The 20,783-nt window shown below is 42.2% G+C and overlaps 1 pseudogene; it reads right to left on the bottom strand.

The window, feature by feature from the left end:
• Positions 1 to 1,322: 1,322 nt before the first annotated feature.
• Positions 1,323 to 4,305, bottom strand: LOC147427908 (uncharacterized; annotated as a pseudogene).
• Positions 4,306 to 20,783: the final 16,478 nt, after the last annotated feature.

The following is a 20,783-nucleotide window of genomic DNA, read 5'->3' as shown; positions in this document are numbered from 1 at the left end:
AGTGAATTGTGTGACTTGCGAGCAGAAAAACAAGCGGCCACATTTTTCGCATGGATATGTAGGTGTGTCGTTCAGTCTCTTCAGGAATTTGTTCAAAATTTTGGTTTTTTGTTGTGGAAGAATGGAAGCATGTTGCTTCGATGAGGTAGTCTCTATTAGCTCTACATGTCGTAGTCGCTTTAGTTTTGTTGTAATTGCAGAGTGTGTATGGACACAAAGTGGTTCCTTTTCGAGAAAAAGATTTGCGATTTGAGTAGCCGGCTTATCCATGTTCTCCTCCATAAGCGCGTTAATTCATCGCATTCTGCAATTGTCCAGTGGACAAGCTTACAACGCGATGGCAAAGTTACAAAAGGATAATAGATTAAGCCCATAGTAGATGCATCCATAATTAGAAGCCCTTTTTTAAATTGTTCGGTTGATTTTCCAATTACTTCTTGTTTGTTGTTGCCGCTTGTAGCAATTGCGAAGGATTACAACAAGTGCTTTTTCGAATTTGTGAGAGAAAATATTTATCACTTCCATTGTGAGAGTCATTGATGTTTTGCAAGTTTCATATAAAGCATTCAATTGCGTAGCTCTTTCACTTAAGGACTCCAAATGTGAAGCAAAGAACAATGAAGCTGAAGAGTGCGTGATAAAATTCGTTAAGTAGTTCTCGAACAAGCATTGTTGCATTGCAAGCCTAAATGATCCAAAGCTTAACTTTGTTTGCAACACACTATGGAGTGCTAGAAACAATTCTTGATTAAAAGGATGTGTCTGCATGAATATCATGTCAACGTCTACCTCTTTTGGAATACTCAAATCAGTAGCATTTTCCATGTCTAGTGGAAATTATGTCCATGTGTTTGTTTGTTTCTGGGTGTGTGTCTCTATCTTTTCACACGTATGTATGCAAATATCGATATGGCTATTTGTCTATGTGTTTGTGTTTGTATGTATGTGTGTATGAGGGGAGGGCGAGAGAGAGAGAGAGAGAGAGAGAGAGAGAGAGAGAGAGAGAGAGAGAGAGCGTTTTCTATATTTGTGTGTGCCTATTTGTCTTTCTTTGTAGATGGGAAGAGAGAGAGAGAGAGAGAGAGAGAGAGAGAGAGAGAGAGAAGAGAAATAGACAATCTTTTGAGCAACAACCACAGTAGTTAGGAGCGCAGCCAAAATTGTGTGAAAGCACCTACAAAAAAGTAGAGGATGGGAGCATTGGTTACATCCAATCACAATAGTTAGAAGCACAACCAAAATTGTGCGGAAGCACTTACAAAAAAGCAGGGGATGGAAGCATTCGTTTCATTCAAGCATATAGTTAGAACAAGCGTGCAAAATTAAGGGCAGCTAATAATAAAAGATGGACATTCGAAACACTAAGTTTCGGTTTGGTACGCCACCACATGCCCACTTGCGTTGATCTTGAAGCGGCCAAAGCGTAAGGTTGTTGCCAAGGTATCTCTTGCCTCAAAAGCAGACTCAATGTAGATTTCGTTGAAGGTCCTATCCAATCCAAGGACTACATCAACTGCTGCACCAATTACTTGCACATCGAGAAGCTTTTTGTCTTTTATTGCAATACGTGCCTCCAACTTTGGTGTCGTGATTATTGTGGTGTTTTTATTGCAAGATCCGCAATAAGGTGCTTGTCTTAGTCTGTAGACTTTTGTGGATTTGCAATTTGAGCAATGCTTCTCCAACAACATGCTATTGAAGTTGACAAATCGAAGCGTGCCAACAACCTGCAGCAGATAACTATGTTAGAGTTTGAGAGGAGGGACTTGGAATATATCACTTTATTCTACATGAGCACACCTCACGATTGTACCCCAAATTTTCGGTTTGAGTTTGGAAGACAGCAGCAAGGTCCTCCCTAAGGCGCACACTACGAACAGGCACTAGAATTGTGACATCTAGTATCGACAAGGTGTTTGGTTTGCCGAGGAATGCTCCAATGTTTCTTGCGACACACATTACAGGGCCATCAACAACCATTTCTTGAAGCAACTGTTGGCAATCATCTTTGTGAGAGTTCACAAAACTCAGCTGCAAGAGAATATTGAGTATGTAAATCAAATCAGAAAGAGCATGGCTGTATGATGGAAGATTTAAAATCTATAATAGAAGACTAGAAAGTAATAAGCAAGGTAGGTCAATTCTTACAAATGCCCTATCTGATGGGAGAGGACCATCTGCAACTAGAAGGTCACCGACAGGTCCACCAAATCTTGATTGTGAGTTGTGCTTTTGTAAAATAACAAAAGCAAGTGTGCTTAACTGAGAACGTCCAGTTGAAGATTGTTGTGCACCTATGTCATCAAGAAATGCACGTATCTTGCAATCAGGGGCGAAGGTGAGGGACACTGGGAAAGGTTGTGCTGCGCTTACAGCAGTTGTAGCATCAATGTACAAGGAATACAATGCTGATCCCCCATCTGCTCTATTTTTGCGCCTAACAATTGGGCTGTCGATGTGAACAAAGTCAGCGAGGTGGAGCTTGTCGATGTAGAGGTCTATGTATGGATCATTCACCACCACCGTGATAGTGTCCGTGCATTCTTCATCGACCAGGTCGACCTTCAAGTAGCGATTGTACTTCAACTGGTCAAGGCCAACTTTGTAGGTGCCATACAGGTTCAATATCTTGCCCTCAATACATAATCACGGGCTAGAATCAGAGATGTTAGTAATCAAGAATTGTGGTAGAAGACTTTGAGCAAATGGAACAATACTAAGATCAGTAGACTTGCTATGTAGTTGAGGTGATTCATCTGGTGCATATAGCCTAGAATCTTGAATAGAAGGCTCGACTTCAATTGGACTTGGATCATTAGCAATGTTCAGAGGTGGGCGCTCAATCAGGTTTAGGCCGATTGTTCCTTGCAGTGGCACAAGAGGCTCAGTAGACAAAGGCGAAACAGGTATTTCAAGATATGCTTCCTTCTTGACATTAATGGGGTCCTCCACAACTTGGTTGCCTACATAATCCAAAAGATAGTAAAATCAGGAAATAGCTCTACGACTCGATAAAACGACTCTCAAAGAAAGGCACTTTCGAAAAACGAAAGGCTCACATCTAGAGTTCACGGAGTCGTTCAAACGAAACAATTCGCGTGCAATAGGCTTGTGGGGCTTATTCAGCTATTCCTTTGATCTTTTGCGAGGCGGCGATGATGTGCATGCAATTGAGGACACGTCGACACATTTACGACTCGAGCTCAGAGTACCTTTTGTCAACCTTCGAAGCTCTGTAGAAGATCAATTATGAGGACATAATGCCTTTCACATATAAGGAAAAGTTCGGTAGCGATAAGTAGAAATAGAAGCACTCATTTGCGACAGAAATTTCCTTGCGTGACAACCTTTTCGTATGGTTACTTCTTGCATACTAAAGCAACTAGAAGGTAGAGACGTACTTGCAATTATAGGAAGATGGGCAATCATAAGAGAGCGGTGAATGTGCTTGTGGTAAAGGTCTACGTACACTTCTGTGTATTACACACACGCACGCGTACACACACACACACACACACACACACACACACACACACACACAGAGATTCGATGGCTATGTAATGAGAATGAGCATGTAAGCATATTGTGTGCACATGTTACGCGCGCAAAGCTACTATGTTGGAGAGAATGCACAGTGCAAGGATGCAAAATAAAACCTAAGTGTTTCAAAATCTCATTGTGCATCAAATGGTGTATTCAAGAGGTAGTGCTCATAGGCTCAAGCACTCGAAGTATTGGTATGGGAGCGTGGCCTACGCGCTACACATGCGATGTGCTCGATCACTGTTTTCAAAAGCAATGCATTTGACTTTTTCTAAAAACCACTAAAATGTAAGCCTTCCTCTACTTGTTGAGGTAAATCAATTCATTAGAGCAAGATTACTATTGACCTACTGCTGCATTTTGACTATCTTTTGACGATGTGAGTAGGGACGGAAGACAAGCGAAGCCCATGGAAGGATTCAAGTGTAGTATGACATAGAAAGAAGAGAATGACCAAAACAAACATTACATTTGCAAAAGAGTAATGGAAGTAATGATTATCGAATAACGATATTCGCCAATTGATATTCGCCAAATTCAGAACTAGCACCACATTCGCAACACAAGTTAGAGATAGATTTCACAATACAAATTCTTCGAAAGTTTGATGAACCAAAATGAGCAACTACAACACAAAAGGCGTCAATAAGCCTCACCGCCTTCGAAGTCCATGCTGTCAACATCATCGGAGTCTCCACTGCTTACAAACCATTCTTGTCCTTCGGCAACGAGAGAACTCTCACTATGTTCTTTGGAAGCCATTGGCAAGCAAAGCTAAAGGTAATTTATAAGTAAATGAGCTCACAAATTCTGAGATGCATAAAGGCGAGAGAAGGCTGCTCTTTCACGATTTCATAAAAGCCATTGGCAAGCAAAGCTAAAGGTAATCTATAACTATATGAGCTTACAAATTCTGTGAGATGCAGAAAGGCAAAAGAAGGGCTCCTCTTATAGAAGTTGATAACATAATATGATTTTAATATTTGCCTCCACACAGCTTTTGAGATGCACAAGCTCAAATGGAAGTAGTCACCCTCACATTAACTTTCACAGGTGTCATTTCAAGCCTTAGTATATGCATTTGAACTTTTTCATTATGAAAATGAGTGAGTGTGTGCGCGCGCACATGCATCTCTCTCTCTCTCTCTCTCTCTCTCTCTCTCTCTCTCTCTCTCTCTCTCCCCACTAAAGGGTTCGGGAAAAAATATGTTTATAGACCTACAAAATTTCTTTTCTTGAATATGCCTAGAGAAAATGTTGAGAACTATATTTATTTTCCAAGTTTTCACATTACTTTCCTCTATTTCGAGGTGGAACTTCTCCTTTTTCGCTTACTCTCAACTGACATCTTTGACATTGAAAACGGCACTATCGCCACAGAAAATACAAAACCTAGTTTCCTTTAAACGATTAAATTTGGAAAATCCTGACTACATTTCAACCTTGCCTTTAAGAAACCCGCCAAGTCCACACAAGTTTTAGTGTGATTGATGCACGTGCTGATTGGCGCACGCACGTGCATCTCTCTCTCTCCCTCTCCCCCGATTAAAGTTTTCGAGGAAAAATATTTTTACGGAGGTGCAAAATTTCTTTTCTTGAATATGCCTAGAGACAATGTTAAAAATTAGATTTAGTTTTCAATTTCCTACATTATTTTTATCTATTTTGAGGAGCAGTTTCCGCTTTTATGCTTGCTCTCAGTTGACATTTCTGAGATTAGAAACGGCAGTAGTGTTAGAAAAAAACCGGAATATAGTCTATTTTAAACGGTTAAAATTGACAAATCCCGACTACATTTTAAGCTTGCCCCAGTGCTTGAGAAAAAGCTAGGTTTAGTGTAATCCCACCTACAAATTTTGAAATTTACCTCTAAATTTTATATTTGAAGGTGAGAAAACCTACAAAATTTTGAAAAAATTAGTGTAATTTGGTGTAAAAACCTTCAAATTTTGTCGATTTACCTCTATTGTTTCACATACGTAGGTTTGCCAAGTTTTTGAAGGCCAAAACGATATGGAAATCAAAGAACCCTTGCATTTATGAGGAGAAATATGTCTTGGTGCAAAAATATTCTTAGGGAGGGCAATGAGCTTTTCTCTATTGTAGGTTCAAAGAGAGAGACAACCACCAAAGCAAGTGAATGGAAATAGGCATTTAGTTGCATTGGATAACTCTTACTAGCTCTTTGTCAGGCTCTTGTTCCATATCTATGCAAGCAAGCCCCTTTTGGAAAGATTGCACCCTTTTGAGGTTGATTGTAAAAAATTTTGTATATAAAATCTTCACTCAGTATGGCCCAAAAAGAAAAAACAAAGTTTCTCAAATGTTGGATATTCATGATAGGCTCATGATGAGATGTTTTAGTTTTAGTGAACCATGGAATTGATGTATGAATTTATGTTCTGAATTTATCATAACTTGTTCAGTAAGTATTTGGCTTAATAAATTTGAAGTGATGGCTCTTACCGTCTCTTTCTATGATCTTGGGTAGGACGTTGAATTCAACTTCTTTAATTAAAAACAACTTAGTTGGTTGATTGAACTACTTGGCTTCAAATGAACATATTTTTTAGATTGTTAATGTCTCTTCTCTTCTTCTTGTTCATCCCTCTCTCTTGAATAACGCGTCTCGAGTTGAACTTCCCATCAAGCATTGAATGGTGCTGTGAGTCCGGTGCAGGCACGCAAGCAATTGCAAGGGCATGCTCTGAAGCAATAGTTAATGCTTCCAAGCAAGCTTGCTGAAAGCGATGCACGACAGTGGGCACGTTTTGTCAAAGGCTCAAACGCAGCAGACACGTGCGCGACGGACGCCTCCTGAGTCACTGCTGTCAGGCATGCGCTGCAAAGAGCGTTGTTGTCACGCATGCGCTGCAGAGAGCGTTGTTGTCACGCATGCGCTGCAGAAGTGTCGCCTCATGGGTTGGGTCTTGTCAGCGCGGTGCATCCTGGCCGTCGGAGCTTCAACGGTGCAAAAACTGCACGTTTTGCCAACATCTTCTCCTATGGCCTCTGCAGGCCAAAAAGTGGTTTTGTTGTGGCCTTTGAAATGGAGAGTGGGTGAAGATTCCACATAATGAGAAGTGCAACATGAATGGTGAAACATCATACATGTTTGCAGTGAAGGCAGCAGGGAGAGGAGAAAAGCAACGAAATAAATCAATCCACGTTTTTCTTTTCTATAGCAACGAGGGTTTTTCTTTTCTACAACAATACACGAATCACATACTAAAGCTTTTAAAAAACATGGCCAAAGCAATACTTGGCCATTGACAGGGCTCGAAACAAACTTCTTTTCAAAAACTTGGCAAACATACATTTCAGAAATTTCAAAGGAAAACTAACTACATTTGAAAATTTTTGGCCTCCTAAGGAAAGGCCTTAGTGTTGAGTGTTGGGTTGGGTTGGGAGTATTTGAAGGATGTCGTCCACGTGGACGACCATCATGTTTTGAGGGCTTTAGGTGAAGGTACGATGATGTGACTGAGGAGGAAACGTGAGGGGTGAAACGCTATGGCAGTGTGGAGAATGCGTGCGCGTACGAGCTACTATGTAGAGCCGTCTGCGTTACCGCCTGACGATGTCTGCCTCGCGAGTCCCATCCATTGGAAGGCCCACGTGATGCCTCACCTTTTCTCATCTTTGCATCGCATGCGAGTCAAGAGTTGGGAGACGGTGATCTTTGAAGGCAGGCGCCATCAATGGCCACTGTGAGACGAGGGGGACTGAAGGTAGGCGCCATAACTGCACGCAAGAAGCTATGAAGGGGAGGTTTCACGTTTGTACATGCATCTTCAAACGCAGGTGGGAAGGTCATGCAAGCCTCCGTAGATGGTTTAAGGCCATATGAAAATTGAGCTACTTAGATGGTTTAAGGCTAGATGAAGATTGAGCTACTTAGTGTCCTTTCTTCATCTTGCAGTGGGCCTGATTTGGTGATCAAAATGGATCGAATAGATCTTGAAAGCGAGCATGGGATCCTAGAACTTGGTCTACTTCTTTTTGGGCCTGAGTTTGACACATTGGGATCAGTATGTTGCCATTGAACATGCATGGGAGGATCGGGTGACGTGGTGTCCATGGCGAAGCTTTAATATGCACTAAGCTTGGAGGTTTAGGGTTTAGACTGCCGAAGATGTGGTATGGCAAGGGTTGGCTTTGCAAGGTGGTGGCGAGGAGAGGGATGAGGTCGACACACGGGAATAAGTATGTTGCTGATGAATATGCATGGGAGGATTGGGTTACGTAGTGTCCATGGCAAAGGTGAAGCACTAAGCTTGGAGGTGCTAGGTGTTTCCATTGGTTGCATGGAAGTGTTGGGAGCCGATAATGGTCATAAAGCCAGTCAATTTGTTCATGTTGACTGTGGGTGGCTGGATTACGGCTGAGAAGGGCTGGTCAAGCTTCAAGGTTAAAGGTAGTGGTTGGGGGTTACTGACAAAGAGGTTGGGTTGCCAATCTGATTGATGCAATTGGTTTGCCAACAAAGGAGCTGTGGTTTCTAGCATGGTTGGGATTTTCCAACAAAGAAGCTCGAATGGTGAGCATCTGTCCTTGATTAGGAGATGGCACTGTGAAAGCGTTGCAGGTTGATCTCTTATACATCAACTTCAGCAACTTGCATGCCCCAAATGAAGGGGATTGAGACAGAGGCTGCGCGCTGAGACGGCACCTTGAAAGTGTTGCAGGTTGATCTCTTTATCACCTTCAACAACTTGTGTGCCACTAGTGAAGGAGATTGAGATAGAGGCTGCATTTAATTCCCGAGGTTGAATCGCTTGCCTGTCAAGCAAGGGGGCAGAAGCAGCTTGTGAGGCAAATGGGAAGGTCGTGCAAGCACAGTAGTGCAAGGCCACGATTGTGGAGCTTGGAGAGAAAACATGCGGATCGTGAGAATCAAGAAATGATGCCAAGCAAGCTGGAGCAAAATAGAGTTGATGCCTACGTCTCCAATCGAAGAATGTCCCGTTCTTGGAAGGAGAAGGTAGGAAGGGATTTGAAGGTTCTAGTGAAGGGCTACCTAGCATGCAGAGACGCAGTGACAAGCCAGAAGCTTCTCACTTAGTTCTTGCCCGTCACTACATTAAGATACACATCTACCTCCTCCGCCTCTTGCCCTTTCTGGCACCGCACCCAAGACTAAGCTCTGATCCTCTTTCATGCACTTCTAGAAACACTGCCTATACACCAATGTCACAACCCTCTCCAAGCTTGCCTTCTCTCACCGTGTCCCTCACCTTTTCTTCAACATGCCTCTTACCATCTCTTCCAAGCTTGCTCCACCTGTTCACATGTCCATCTTTTGGACACTCAGATTGTAAAGACCTTCATGTTTGTAACTCGTGCATCCATATGTATGCACATTTATGGTTGCCTTGAGTCAGCTCACCATGTTCTTGGCCCGGTTTGTAACTCGTAATCACCTGGTGTACCATGATATCTGGTTATGCTAAGCATGGATTTGAGAACATGGAACCCAACTAGAATACCATTATTTCTATTTTGAAAGTGGGCAGAACCGTACTTCAATGCAAATTTTTACATTTTCTTGTATAATGTTCGAAATCAAATGACTCCATTGTCAATTCACTCTTAGGCATGTAAGTGAAATGTGGCATCTCTTATGTTGTTGCAAGCAAGTCGTGTAGTGCGAATGTCATAACTACATCTTTTCCAACATATGCAACATGTTGGTGCACTCCCGGACAATATATCTTTCATGCACAAAGTGTGATCCTTTGTTGTTTGTGTGAGTGGACAACTTTGTTTGCAACTTGTTATGATTTATTCTCATCTTTTGCAATTCTTCTATCTTATGTGCATTGCCATGATATGTTCAACATGTGTTGTAGTATTTAATGGTAGGAGTTGAATATTGCATTCCCATGGTAGATGATCAAGAATCAAGGTAGAGCACCTTTAGTAGTGCAATTCACACATCATTGTTACCCTAATTGCCCAAGAACCTTGCACATCAAGCTGCCCCTATTCGTGCGGAGGGTGTGGTAAGCTTTGATTCAATCTAGAGATGAAGCAATTTTCCTAGAGATATCAAGCGAGGGTATTCATGAGGGTTTCTAGGGAGAGGGGTAGCTCTAAAGCTGTGAGGACAAAGCTAGCATGGATAGTGGAGTTGGTCACCATGCAAAGATCGTGAGAACAGGAATTGGCCTCCACAAATAGATACCTTGCTACTCGCTTGCTAAAAATGCAGCTCACTAGCAGAGTAGAATGCTTCCCATGCCATGGGCTATTAAAATTTCAACAGATAGTTGGCCAACCTCGAGTTGTGCTTCTCAAAATACTACTCTAGCCCTCTTGCCTAAAGAAGTTTTTCCTTTGTCCTCTTGCTCTCAAGTGATAGTTTGAGATTTCAAAGTGGCGCAATTGTAGGCTAAGACACTTTGCTTCATCATTGGGCCAAACTAATGAGACGTCCAAAATTTAGACAAAAACCTAAGATATTTAGTAGGATTGCACAAATTTTGATTGAAAGAATTGATGTCCAATTAATCTCAATCTGTGATCAAATAGGAAATTTATACTTGAAATTGAGATATGTGAGCATTAGTTTGACACGTCTGTAACCCAGAGGTTTGTTAATAATAAGATCAAAATATTCGCGAAGACTATGGGTTAGATGTAGCTCATAAAGGTCAAAATCTAGGATTGTACCTATTTCAATTATATATGTATTTGTGTTAGGTACATTTGTAGACTGAAATGTATGGTAAGCACGACCCAATTATCTTTGTGGCCTTGTTTACTCCATTTCTTATGTGTTATAAGAGGCTTCAAGTTTGTTATGCAATCATTAGCTTTAATTTTTGCTGCAAATGACCATCAATTTTACAAATTCACAATAACTTTGTTTTGACGAGTGTTTACTTGGGAATTTATTCAAGGTAATCCTATATGAGGTGGGTATTTCAGTCTAATCATGGCATTCAACCATCATAGTAGATGGAATTTGTTGATGTAGATAATGTTAAACCACTTGCTTTGCATGCCATCGTGATCTCCCACCTTGTTACACAAAATTGCACTAAAGCTTTCTATATTTTACTAGTAAAACGGCGCCGCTTGCGGCGGCGGCATGGCCCCCCTTACTCTCAAACACATCGCTTGAGGTGAGCCTTATCTTCACCTCATCTTTGAGTGATCGCTTTATCCACATGATTGATGATGGGGAGGAGCTAGGAGCACAACGGAAGAAGAATACGCACGCACGCACACACACCACCATAGCCACACACAGGTTGAAGGGGGAGAGCCAACGTTCTGTATGCCCCCTTTCTTTCTTCTCTTATCTTATGCACTAAGGCACAATACACATTGTACTTAGTGTTAGTGGCTCACACAAGTGTATAGCTGTACACTTAGGGTTAGCGGCAGTTAGTGATCGGCGGTCGGCCACATGGCCATTAAACCTAACATTCTCCCACTTGATGGCCAATGTGGGAGACTATAAAAATGGAAGAGCACCACTCTTCACCCAATGCCCATCAACTCACGACAGTGTTGAAACTGATGGCTAGAGAGACTCTTAGTGAGTGCATCCGCTGCGTTCTCTGATGTAGGAATCTTCACTAAATCAAGGCTCTTGTTTGCCAGGCATTCACGAATGAAGTGATAGCGTACATCAATGTGTTTCGTTCGGGAATGAAACACTGGATTGTTAGCCAAGGCAATAGCACTTTGACTGTCACAATGAAGAACTGGTGTACACTGATCCAATCCAAGATCTTTCACTAGGCGAGCAAGCCAAATAGTTTCTTTGCATGCTTCACTCAATGCAACATACTCTGCCTCTGTGGTAGAAATGGATGTACAATCTTGAAGAACGGATCTCCAAGAAATAGCAGAACGAGCAAATGTGTAAATCCAACGTGTTGTTGATTTACGACTGTCAACACAGCCTGCATAATCACTGTCTACAAATCCCTGAATGGATAACTCTCCGCGACCATAGCATAACTGTCTATCTGCAGTGCCACTCAAGTATCTGAGAATTGACTTGACAGCATCCCAATGCTTTTTTCCAGGGTTAGACATAAATCTGCTGACAACTCCCACTGCATGTGCAATGTCAGGTCTTGTAGCCACCATGGCATACATAAGACTACCACAAGCTGAAGCATAAGGAACCTTAGCCATCGTAGCTTTTTCCTCAGCAGATTTGGGACAGTATTTCTTGCTAAGTTTCAAATATGCAGGCAATGGAGTACTCAAGGCCTTCCCCTTCTGCATGTTGAAACGATCAAGAACCTTGTGCACATACTCTTTTTGAGAAAGGTACAACAACCTCTTCTTACGATCACGAGTAATGCACATACCCAAAATGTGATTGGCTTCACCCAAATCTTTCATGTCGAATTGACTTTTCAGCTTAGTTTTCAAGTCAGCAATGTCCTTCTTAGAATAACCAGCAATAAGCATGTCATCTACATAAAGGATAAGCATAATAAGCTATCCATTTGGTTGTCTTTTCACGTAAAGACATGGATCCTCATTACTGCGCTTATAGCCTAGGGAACGCATAAATGCATCAAACTTTTCATACCATTGTCTGGATGATTGCTTCAAGCCATAGAGACTTTTCAAAAGCTTACAGACCAAATGTTCCTTTCCCTTTAGCACAAACCCTTCAGGTTGCTGCATATAAATCTCTTCCTCAAGATCACCATGTAAGAAAGTTGTAATGACATCCATTTGATCAAGCTCCATATCGCCAGTGGCAACCAAAGCAAGCAACATTCTTAGTGTCGTCATCTTGACCACTGGAGAAAAGATTTCCTGGAAATCTACACCATATTCTTGCTTGAAACCTTTGGCCACTAAACGAGCTTTGTAATTCTCAACATTGGATGCAATCTTCTTCTTGTAAACCCATTTACAAGGCAACGCTTTCCTACATTTTTGGCAATGGAACAAGTTCCCATGTTTTGTTCTTTGCAATACTGGATAGCTTTCTCTTCATAGCATGTTCCCACTGAACCTTATCATTGGCTAGCATAGCCTCTTTGTAACAAGAAGGCTCACCACTATCTGTCAGGAACACAAAGTCCACACCTGGAACAAACCATTCTGGCAGATGTGAGACTCTTTGAGATCTCCTCTGCTGATCAGAGCTTGTACTAGCCTATGTAGTAATTGGCTCTGGAGCTATCTGTGCAGGAGGTGATACATCGGAAAATGTCACTTTCCGGAATTCAACCTCTTTCGTTGGCTACCTATGCATCTTGGTCTCATTGAAGACAAAATCATTGCTATGGATTACTGATCGACTTTCCGGATCCCATAAACGATAGCCAAATTGACCATCTACACCATAGCCAATAAAGATGCATTTCCTGGACTTAGGGTTAAGCTTAGCACGCAACTCCTTGGGTACATGTGCATAAGCTTCGTAGCCAAATGTACGGAGTTTTTCATAAGACAACTTACGTCCTGACCATAACTCCAAAGGTACATGAAACTGTAATGAAGCATGTGGTGATCTATTGATCAAATACACAGCAGTGTATAATGCTTCAGCCCAAAACGCTTGCGGTAAATTAGCATGTGATAGCATAGACATAATCCGCTCTTGGATGGTCCTATTCATTCGTTCTGCAACACCATTTTGTGCAGGGGTATAAGGAGCTGTAAACTCACGCTTAATTCCCCTACTTGAACAGAAGTCTGTAAACTCTTTGGAGACATATTCTCCACCATTGTCTGAGCGTAAAGCTTTCAACTTATGTTCAGACTGAGTTTCAACACTCGATAAGAACTTCTTGAAGCAAGAAAAGGTCTCATCTTTAGACTTCATGGCATAGACCCAAACATGCCGTGCTGCATCATCAATGAATGTAACATAATATGACGCACCACCATGGGATTTAGAAGGCATAGGCCCACATAAATCACTATGCACAAGCTCTAAGGGTTTTCTTTCATTGTCAAAAGACTGTGTACGATGTGCTCGTGTTTGCTTACCATATTGATAGTGCTCACAAAAGGGAAAATCTGAAAATGACAAAGACGGTAAGTAGCCCAAACTAGAGAGTGTCTCCATTCCCTTCTTTGACATATGTCCTAAGCGGCTATGCCACAAAGCAACAGTTGGCAGCTCGGTTACCGAAAGAACACTGTTTTTATCAGATACATAAAGAGGATAAAGTGAACCAACTTTAGAACCATGGGCTATAATAAGATGACCCTTCGCAATATGCCAAGACTACTGATGAAAAGTGACTTTGTAACCCAATTCATCAAGACGTCCAACCGAAATCAAATTTCGTGTCAATGCTGGAACATGACGCACATTATGTATGGTAAACCTCACCCCATTTGCCATAACCATAGCAATATCACCTATGCCCACAATGTCACAAGAGTAGCTGTCACCTAGCATAACAGTGCCAATGGTTTCCTCATATGTAGTAAACCAATGCCTATGAGGTGTGACATGCAACGAAGCGCCCGAATCAAGAATCCATGTATGGGACACTTCACCACTAACAAGTAGCTCTGCTGGCATAGAACTCTGCAAAGATAGAGTTTCTTGTGCATCATAAAATACATCATTATTTTCAGTCAACATATTGATGTCTTGTGCATCACAATCATCTTGCACTATGCTCAGTTCTTCAATCTTAACCGAACTCTTTGGTTTCTCCTCTTTATCATCATTGTCTTTGCCTTTGCCTTTACCTTTGTCACGCTTCCAAGCATAACAATCCTTCTTTATGTGACCAAACTTATCACAATAATGGCATTGAACATTGCGACGACCAGGAGACTTTGATCTACCCTTTGAAGCATCTCTATTGCCCTCTTTCTTGGATTCACGATTCCAAGAACGACCTTTACGTTGTTTTCCATCCTTTTGCACATAATGAGCTTCGCCATGATGTGAGCTATCCATAGCCTTGCGGTGCATTTCCTCTGACAAAAGAGAACATAGTGACATCAATGTACACTAGCATACCATTAGGAGCAGAGTTACTGAAAGCTGTGCAAAAGATATCCCATGAGGGTGGCAACGAACAAAGTAAGAAGATTGCTTTCATCTCGTCATCAATATTGATCCGCTGTGCACGAATCTAGGCAAATAGAGAATCAAAGTCATTAATATGACTGGCAACACTGGCTGACTCCTTCATGCGAAGGTTAAACAGTTTTCGCATCATGAAAACCTTATTACTTACCGTATCTTTTTCATAAGTGTTGCATAACTTTTTCCATAAAGCATAGGCAGATTCACATTCTAGCACTGAAAAGTACACTAACTCAGCAAGGTGCAATCTAATAGTAGATCTGCATAGCTCATCAAGCTCCTCCCACTGAAACTGGGCCAAATTCATCTCTTCAGTCCGTGTCGCATAAATAATAGGCAATTTCTGTTTCTTTTGGACAAGCACATCTTGCATCTGATTCTTCCAAAGCTGAAAATTAGTGCCATCAAACTTCTTTATGTCATAAATGTCACGGTCTTTGCTAGTAGACATGGTGACAAAACTACCAAAAGATTCTGGGAAAATTTCGGCAGAGTCTCCTTTGTATTTGGGACTATGTCAACCAAAATACAAGACAAAATGACAAAGTATGTCACTCACAAAGCATAAAAGAGAGCAATGCCTCTCAAAAGCACACTGTATAGAGATCAACTGAGGCGCATAAACAATCAAACTGACCATAAACTGCCAACTCGGCGTCAAAAGCACCTATACCACTCTATACATATCCTATGGCGAGGCCTCGTAAGGGATGTCCAGCTACCTGTATCACCGAAGGTATCTCCACATTTGAGAATACCCCAGCTCAATGAAAACCTCACGCTATCGACCCTCAGCAACGTAGGTTATGCAGCAAAAAACGTAAAGCCAAGTCTCAGAAATGGCTATCTTCCGGACCAAGTCTCAGAAATGGTCGGGACTGCCGTACTAGCCAAAAGATGGTTCCACAAAAGGGTACAATAGCAGTATCCACAAAGACGTACAACTCTGTCAAGACGCTCAAACATGTGTCAAAAGCATGTGCCTGCAACTAAACATCCCTGCGGGGAGTCAATCCGCTCTCAAAAGAGCTCGAACACTGTCAAAAGTGTCAACATATGCATGTACGCATAAACAACTACTCCCACTGGAACCATAATATCGCAAGCATTGAAACCTGTAGCCTGTACCTGTACCTGTAGTCGAAGAAGACAACGCTGTCAAGCTCCCACTCTATGTGTGTGTATGAGGCCACTCTGAAAGAGGCTACACACTCCTGAATGAGTCGTGGGCTCTCGTAGATGGAAGAGACTGCAACAAAGGTACCTGTAAGTGGCTATGGAAGCACTGCAGCACAAACTACCACAAGAGGGCTGAAAATTTCAGCTCTTGAACTACGCTCGAATGGGGTTTCTGATGGCTCGAATGGCTCCGAAAGGGGGGTAAAACCCCAGAACATCTGTTGGAAACGCTCTCGGGAAGCTGAACTTGCCAATGGCGAAATCGGAATCCTGTTTGCACTCTTGAAAGTGCGCGCGCGCGGAAACGATTTCGGGAATGAAACCGCTCTGATACCAGATGATGGGGAGGAGCTAGGAGCACAACGGAAGAAGAATACGCACGCACACACTCACACATACACCACCATAGCCACACACAGGTTGAAGGGGGAGAGCCAACGTTCTGTATGCCCCCTTTCTTTCTTCTCTTATCTTATGCACCAAGGCACAATACACATTGTACTTAGTGTTAGTGGCTCACACAAGTGTATAGCTGTACACTTAGGGTTAGCGGTAGTTAGTGATGGGCGGTCGGCCACATGGCCATTAAACCTAACAATTGAGATATGGCAAAGCAACCGGTTACACGACCTTGTAGAGGTAACTATGGCATGGAGCTACAGGATTAGAGCCTGCTATTGGAGGGGTTGAGTTCAAAGGTAGGCATTCGACTATGGGGGGTAAAACTACAAAGTGCAACATGTGCTTATATAGCATGGGGATAGGGCAAGGATAACCTTTGTTTACACGTAAGCATATCACTTGCATGTGGCCAGTAGAGTGGAGGACATTGTGAGGATCAGTGGCTAGAAATATTATGAATTCATAGAGATTAACCCTTGTCTTAACCCTTGCCCCACCCGCCCATGTGCCTCGATAATAAGAGCTGGTAACTATACACCTTTAAATTTCTTTGGACTATAGCCTTTCAAGATGCAACTTGCGACACTTGGCAAGACACATTTAGCCATTATACAACAATATAGAAGTACATATAACATCATGTGCCTTTGAGATGCAAGCATAACGTCTCTCTCTCTCTCTCTCTCTCTCTCTCTCTCTCTCTCTCTCTCTCTCTCTCTCTCAAAATCCCTCGAGTAGTGTTCAAGAAAAATCAATTTTCCAATCATACAAAATTCCTTTCCTTGAATTTTTTGAAAGGAAATTTTAGGAATTTGGCTTTGTTCTTGGGGTTTTACACTAATTTTTCTCTATTTGGGGTGGAATTTCTCCTTCTCACCTTGCCCTCAACCGGCATTCTTGAAATTGAAAACTCCAACCTGTCACCACCATCCTTGAGGTGACATGCTCTCTCTCTCTCTCTCTCTCTCTCTCTCTCTCTCTCTCTCTCTCTCTCTCTCTCTCTCTCAAACTACCTCGAGTAGTAATTGGGAAAAATCTTTTTTCCAAACATACAAAATTCCTTCCCTTGAATTTTCCAAGAGGTTAATTTTTCTTCTTCCCCCCTTGCCCTCAACCGGCATAATTGAAATTGAAAACGGCACGATATTAAGCTGAGTCAAAATTTAGGAAATTAGGTTTATTTTTCTCCTTTTCCCCTTGCTCTCACTAGCATTTTTGAAATTGAAACTGGTACAATATTAAACTGGGACAAATTTTAGGAAATTAGGTTTATTTTTCTCCTTTCCCCCTTGCCCTCAACCGGCATTTGTGAAAATGAAAATGGCACGATATTTTCCAAGATGAAATTTTTTAGGAAATTAGGTTAATTTTTCTCCTTCCTCTCTCTCTCTCTCTCTCTCTCTCTCTCTCTCTCTCAAACTACTGTTGGAATTAGGGTTGCAGAGAAACACACACAGCTTGGAGAAGACGAAGGAAGCTCAAGGCACACAATAGAGAGTGTGTTACTTAGTGTGCAATGGAAAGATAGATAGCCCTAGAGTGATGGGCGTATATACAATGCACGGGGGAAAAAACCTCCTAAAGAGGGAAAAAATGCCCCGGCGGTCCTAGTGTGTTCACACACATCACTACCACATGTATATGGTAACAAATCCCCCCTGGAGTGATGCGGTGAACGAGAGCTGGCACATGAGTAAAGGGAAGTGCCATGCCCTGAGGACAGGATCAGTCCACAAAGGGGAGTAAGCCCAAAGATTTGCGGAAAGCTTCAAGCTTCTCACGAGACAATGCCTTTGTGAAAAGATCTGCAAGGTTGTCCTGTGTTGGCACATAAGCCAAGCTGATCTCTCCTGCTGAGAGCCTCTCCCTGACATAGTGGTAATGCACCTCAATGTGCTTTGTGCGAGCATGAAAAACTGGGTTCCTCGCAACTGCCAATGCGCTCTGACTATCAGTGTAGATAGTGTTGGCAGTGTCCTGTCCAACACCCAAGTCAGCCATAAGGCGTCTGAGCCATACACACTCAACCGTAGCTGTGAAGACTGCCCTGTACTCAGCCTCACAACTCGAAGTGGCCACAGTAGGTTGCTTCTTGCTCAACCATGATATACATGAACTGCCAAGCATGAAACAAAAACCACTTGTGGACACTCGCGTGTCAAAACAACCAGCCCAATCTGAGTCCGAAAAAGCATGTAAGTCTGGCGGCAATGATCCCCCCTTGGGATAAAACAAGCCAAGATGTAAAGTGCCACTAAGGTAGCGGAAAATCCTCTTGAGAGCCTGCCAATGCTTAGACCCTGGGCTATGCATAAATCTGCTGACCTGTGAGACTGCAAACTGAATATCTGGCCTCGTGTTGCATACATAAATGAGGCAGCCAACAGCAGTTTGGTAAAGAGTGACATCAGCAGGATCGCCAGCATCATGTAGACTCAACTTCAAACCTGTTTCCATGGGAGTGGCAATAGGTTTGCAATCCTCAAGTCCAAACTTACATAGCAATGTCTCTATGTAACTTTTCTGACACAAGGCAATACCACCATCACACTGCTTAAACTGTATACCCAAGTAATGATGCAACAGCCCCAAATCTTTCATCTTGAAAGTAGCATTCAAATCAGCCTTAAATTCAGCAATATGTATCTCATTTGGTCCAGTGATCAGTAAATCATCAACATAAAGAACCACAATGAGAAATACATCATCCTCACGCTTTACATACAATGTGCTTTCTGTTGGACTGTTACGAAAGCCTCGTTTAACCAAATGAGTGTCAGCTTTCTCATACCAAGCACGAGGAGATTGCTTCAACCCATACAAAGCCTTCTTACATTTGCACACTTTGTCCTCTTGTCCTTTTATGACAAAACCGCGAGGCTGCGTTACATAAACTTCCTCAAATATGTCACCATTCAAGAAAGCAGTAACAATGTCTGATTGATGTACATCCCAACCAAAATGAGCTGCCAATGCACATAGAAAACGTACAGTAGTCATACGACAAGTGGGAGCAAAAATCTCTTCATAATCTATGCCTTTTTGTTGTGCATAACCCTTTGCAACGAGTCGAGCCTTATGGCGATCGATCTCACCATCCGGTTTGCGTTTCAACTTGTAAACCCACTTCGTACCAATGGCCTTTTTGCCAGGAGGCAAATCACATAAAGTCCATGTGTCTTCTCTATAAGTGCATCATATTCTGATTTCATGGCAGCAATCCAATTTTCTGAATTCTGTGCTTCATCAAAAGACAGAGGCTCCTCAACATCATGTAAACTAGACACAGCCAAAGCATAACAATCTGATGCATAAGATGCATGGCGAGAGCCTGAACGAGTACGACTAGATAAAGGTGCATCCAATTTACTGTCACGCAAAGTGTGCACCAGCCATTTTGGCATACCTCTAGCCTGCTCATTTTCAGCCCTTTCCTCATCAAGTACATCATGTACATCTGCATCAGTAATAGGCTGTTCTAAAACATTTTCAGAAACCCCCATAGGCTGTACATTTGCCTCATTGGAACTTACATTCGTATTTCCACCACTGAAAAGAGGCAACAAAGTGTCATAAATGTCCTGTGAGCTTACATTACTGTCTCTAGTACATGACAGCAAGGGTTGAACAGAATCTTCCACAAACACTACATCCCGTGAAACCAGAATACGTTTTGTTTGCGGATGATACGACCTGTAACCTTTGCTTTCAGCACTATAACCAACAAAAATACATTTGACAGCCTTATCATCCAATTTTCTGCGCTGCACTTGTGGCACCAAAGCATATGCCAAACAGCCAAAAACACGCATGTGCTCAATAGAAGGCTTTCTATCATGCCATGCTTCATATGGAGTAATAGACTGCAAAGCTTTCGCAGGACACCTGTTAAGTACATAAGTGGCACACATGATGGCCTCAAGCCAAAAAGAATGCGGCAAAGCTTGACTTTTGACCATACATCGTGCCATTTCCGTTAGTGACCTGTTTTTCCTCTCAGCAACACCATTTTGTTGAGGTGTATAAGGCACTGTACATTGGTGTTTTATCCCATGCCTAGCCAGAAATGCATTAAATTCATGAGACATATGCTCCCCCCCTCGATCGGAACGGAGGGTGCCCATAGTACATTTTGAGACATTTTCAGCCATAGCCAAAAATTGTTTGAACCACATAAAAACTTCGGACTTCGCTTTAAGCGGAAATACCCATGCATGCCTGGAGTAATCATCAATGAAAGTCACGAAGTACAGGTAATTGCCCAAGGATGGAGTTTGCATGGGCCCACAAACATCACTATGCACAAGCTGCAACCTGCATGTGGCCCTAACTGAACCATCCTTTGGAAACTTAGAATGCTGCATTTTACCCAGAATACAGCCTTCACAAACATGTTTGACAGGTGCTTCAAGAGGCGGCAAAGAAACAACCATATCAGATTTCTGCAAACGCAGCAAACTGGCAAAATTCAGATGACCAAAATGTGCATGCCAAAGTTTTGCATCTGAAATAGCCCTTGAATCTGCAACAGCATTTGCAAAATTTTGTCCACACTTGTCATACAAAGTGAGCTTATACAGCCCACGGCACAAAAGCCCAGATGCAACAATTTCAT

Source organism: Adiantum capillus-veneris, chromosome 23 (assembly GCF_014529385.1).
Source record: "Adiantum capillus-veneris isolate H3 chromosome 23, ASM1452938v2, whole genome shotgun sequence".
NCBI lineage: Eukaryota > Viridiplantae > Streptophyta > Polypodiopsida > Polypodiales > Pteridaceae > Adiantum > Adiantum capillus-veneris.
Note: the sequence above shows the minus strand (reverse complement) of the source record. Positions and strands in the feature narration are given on the sequence as shown.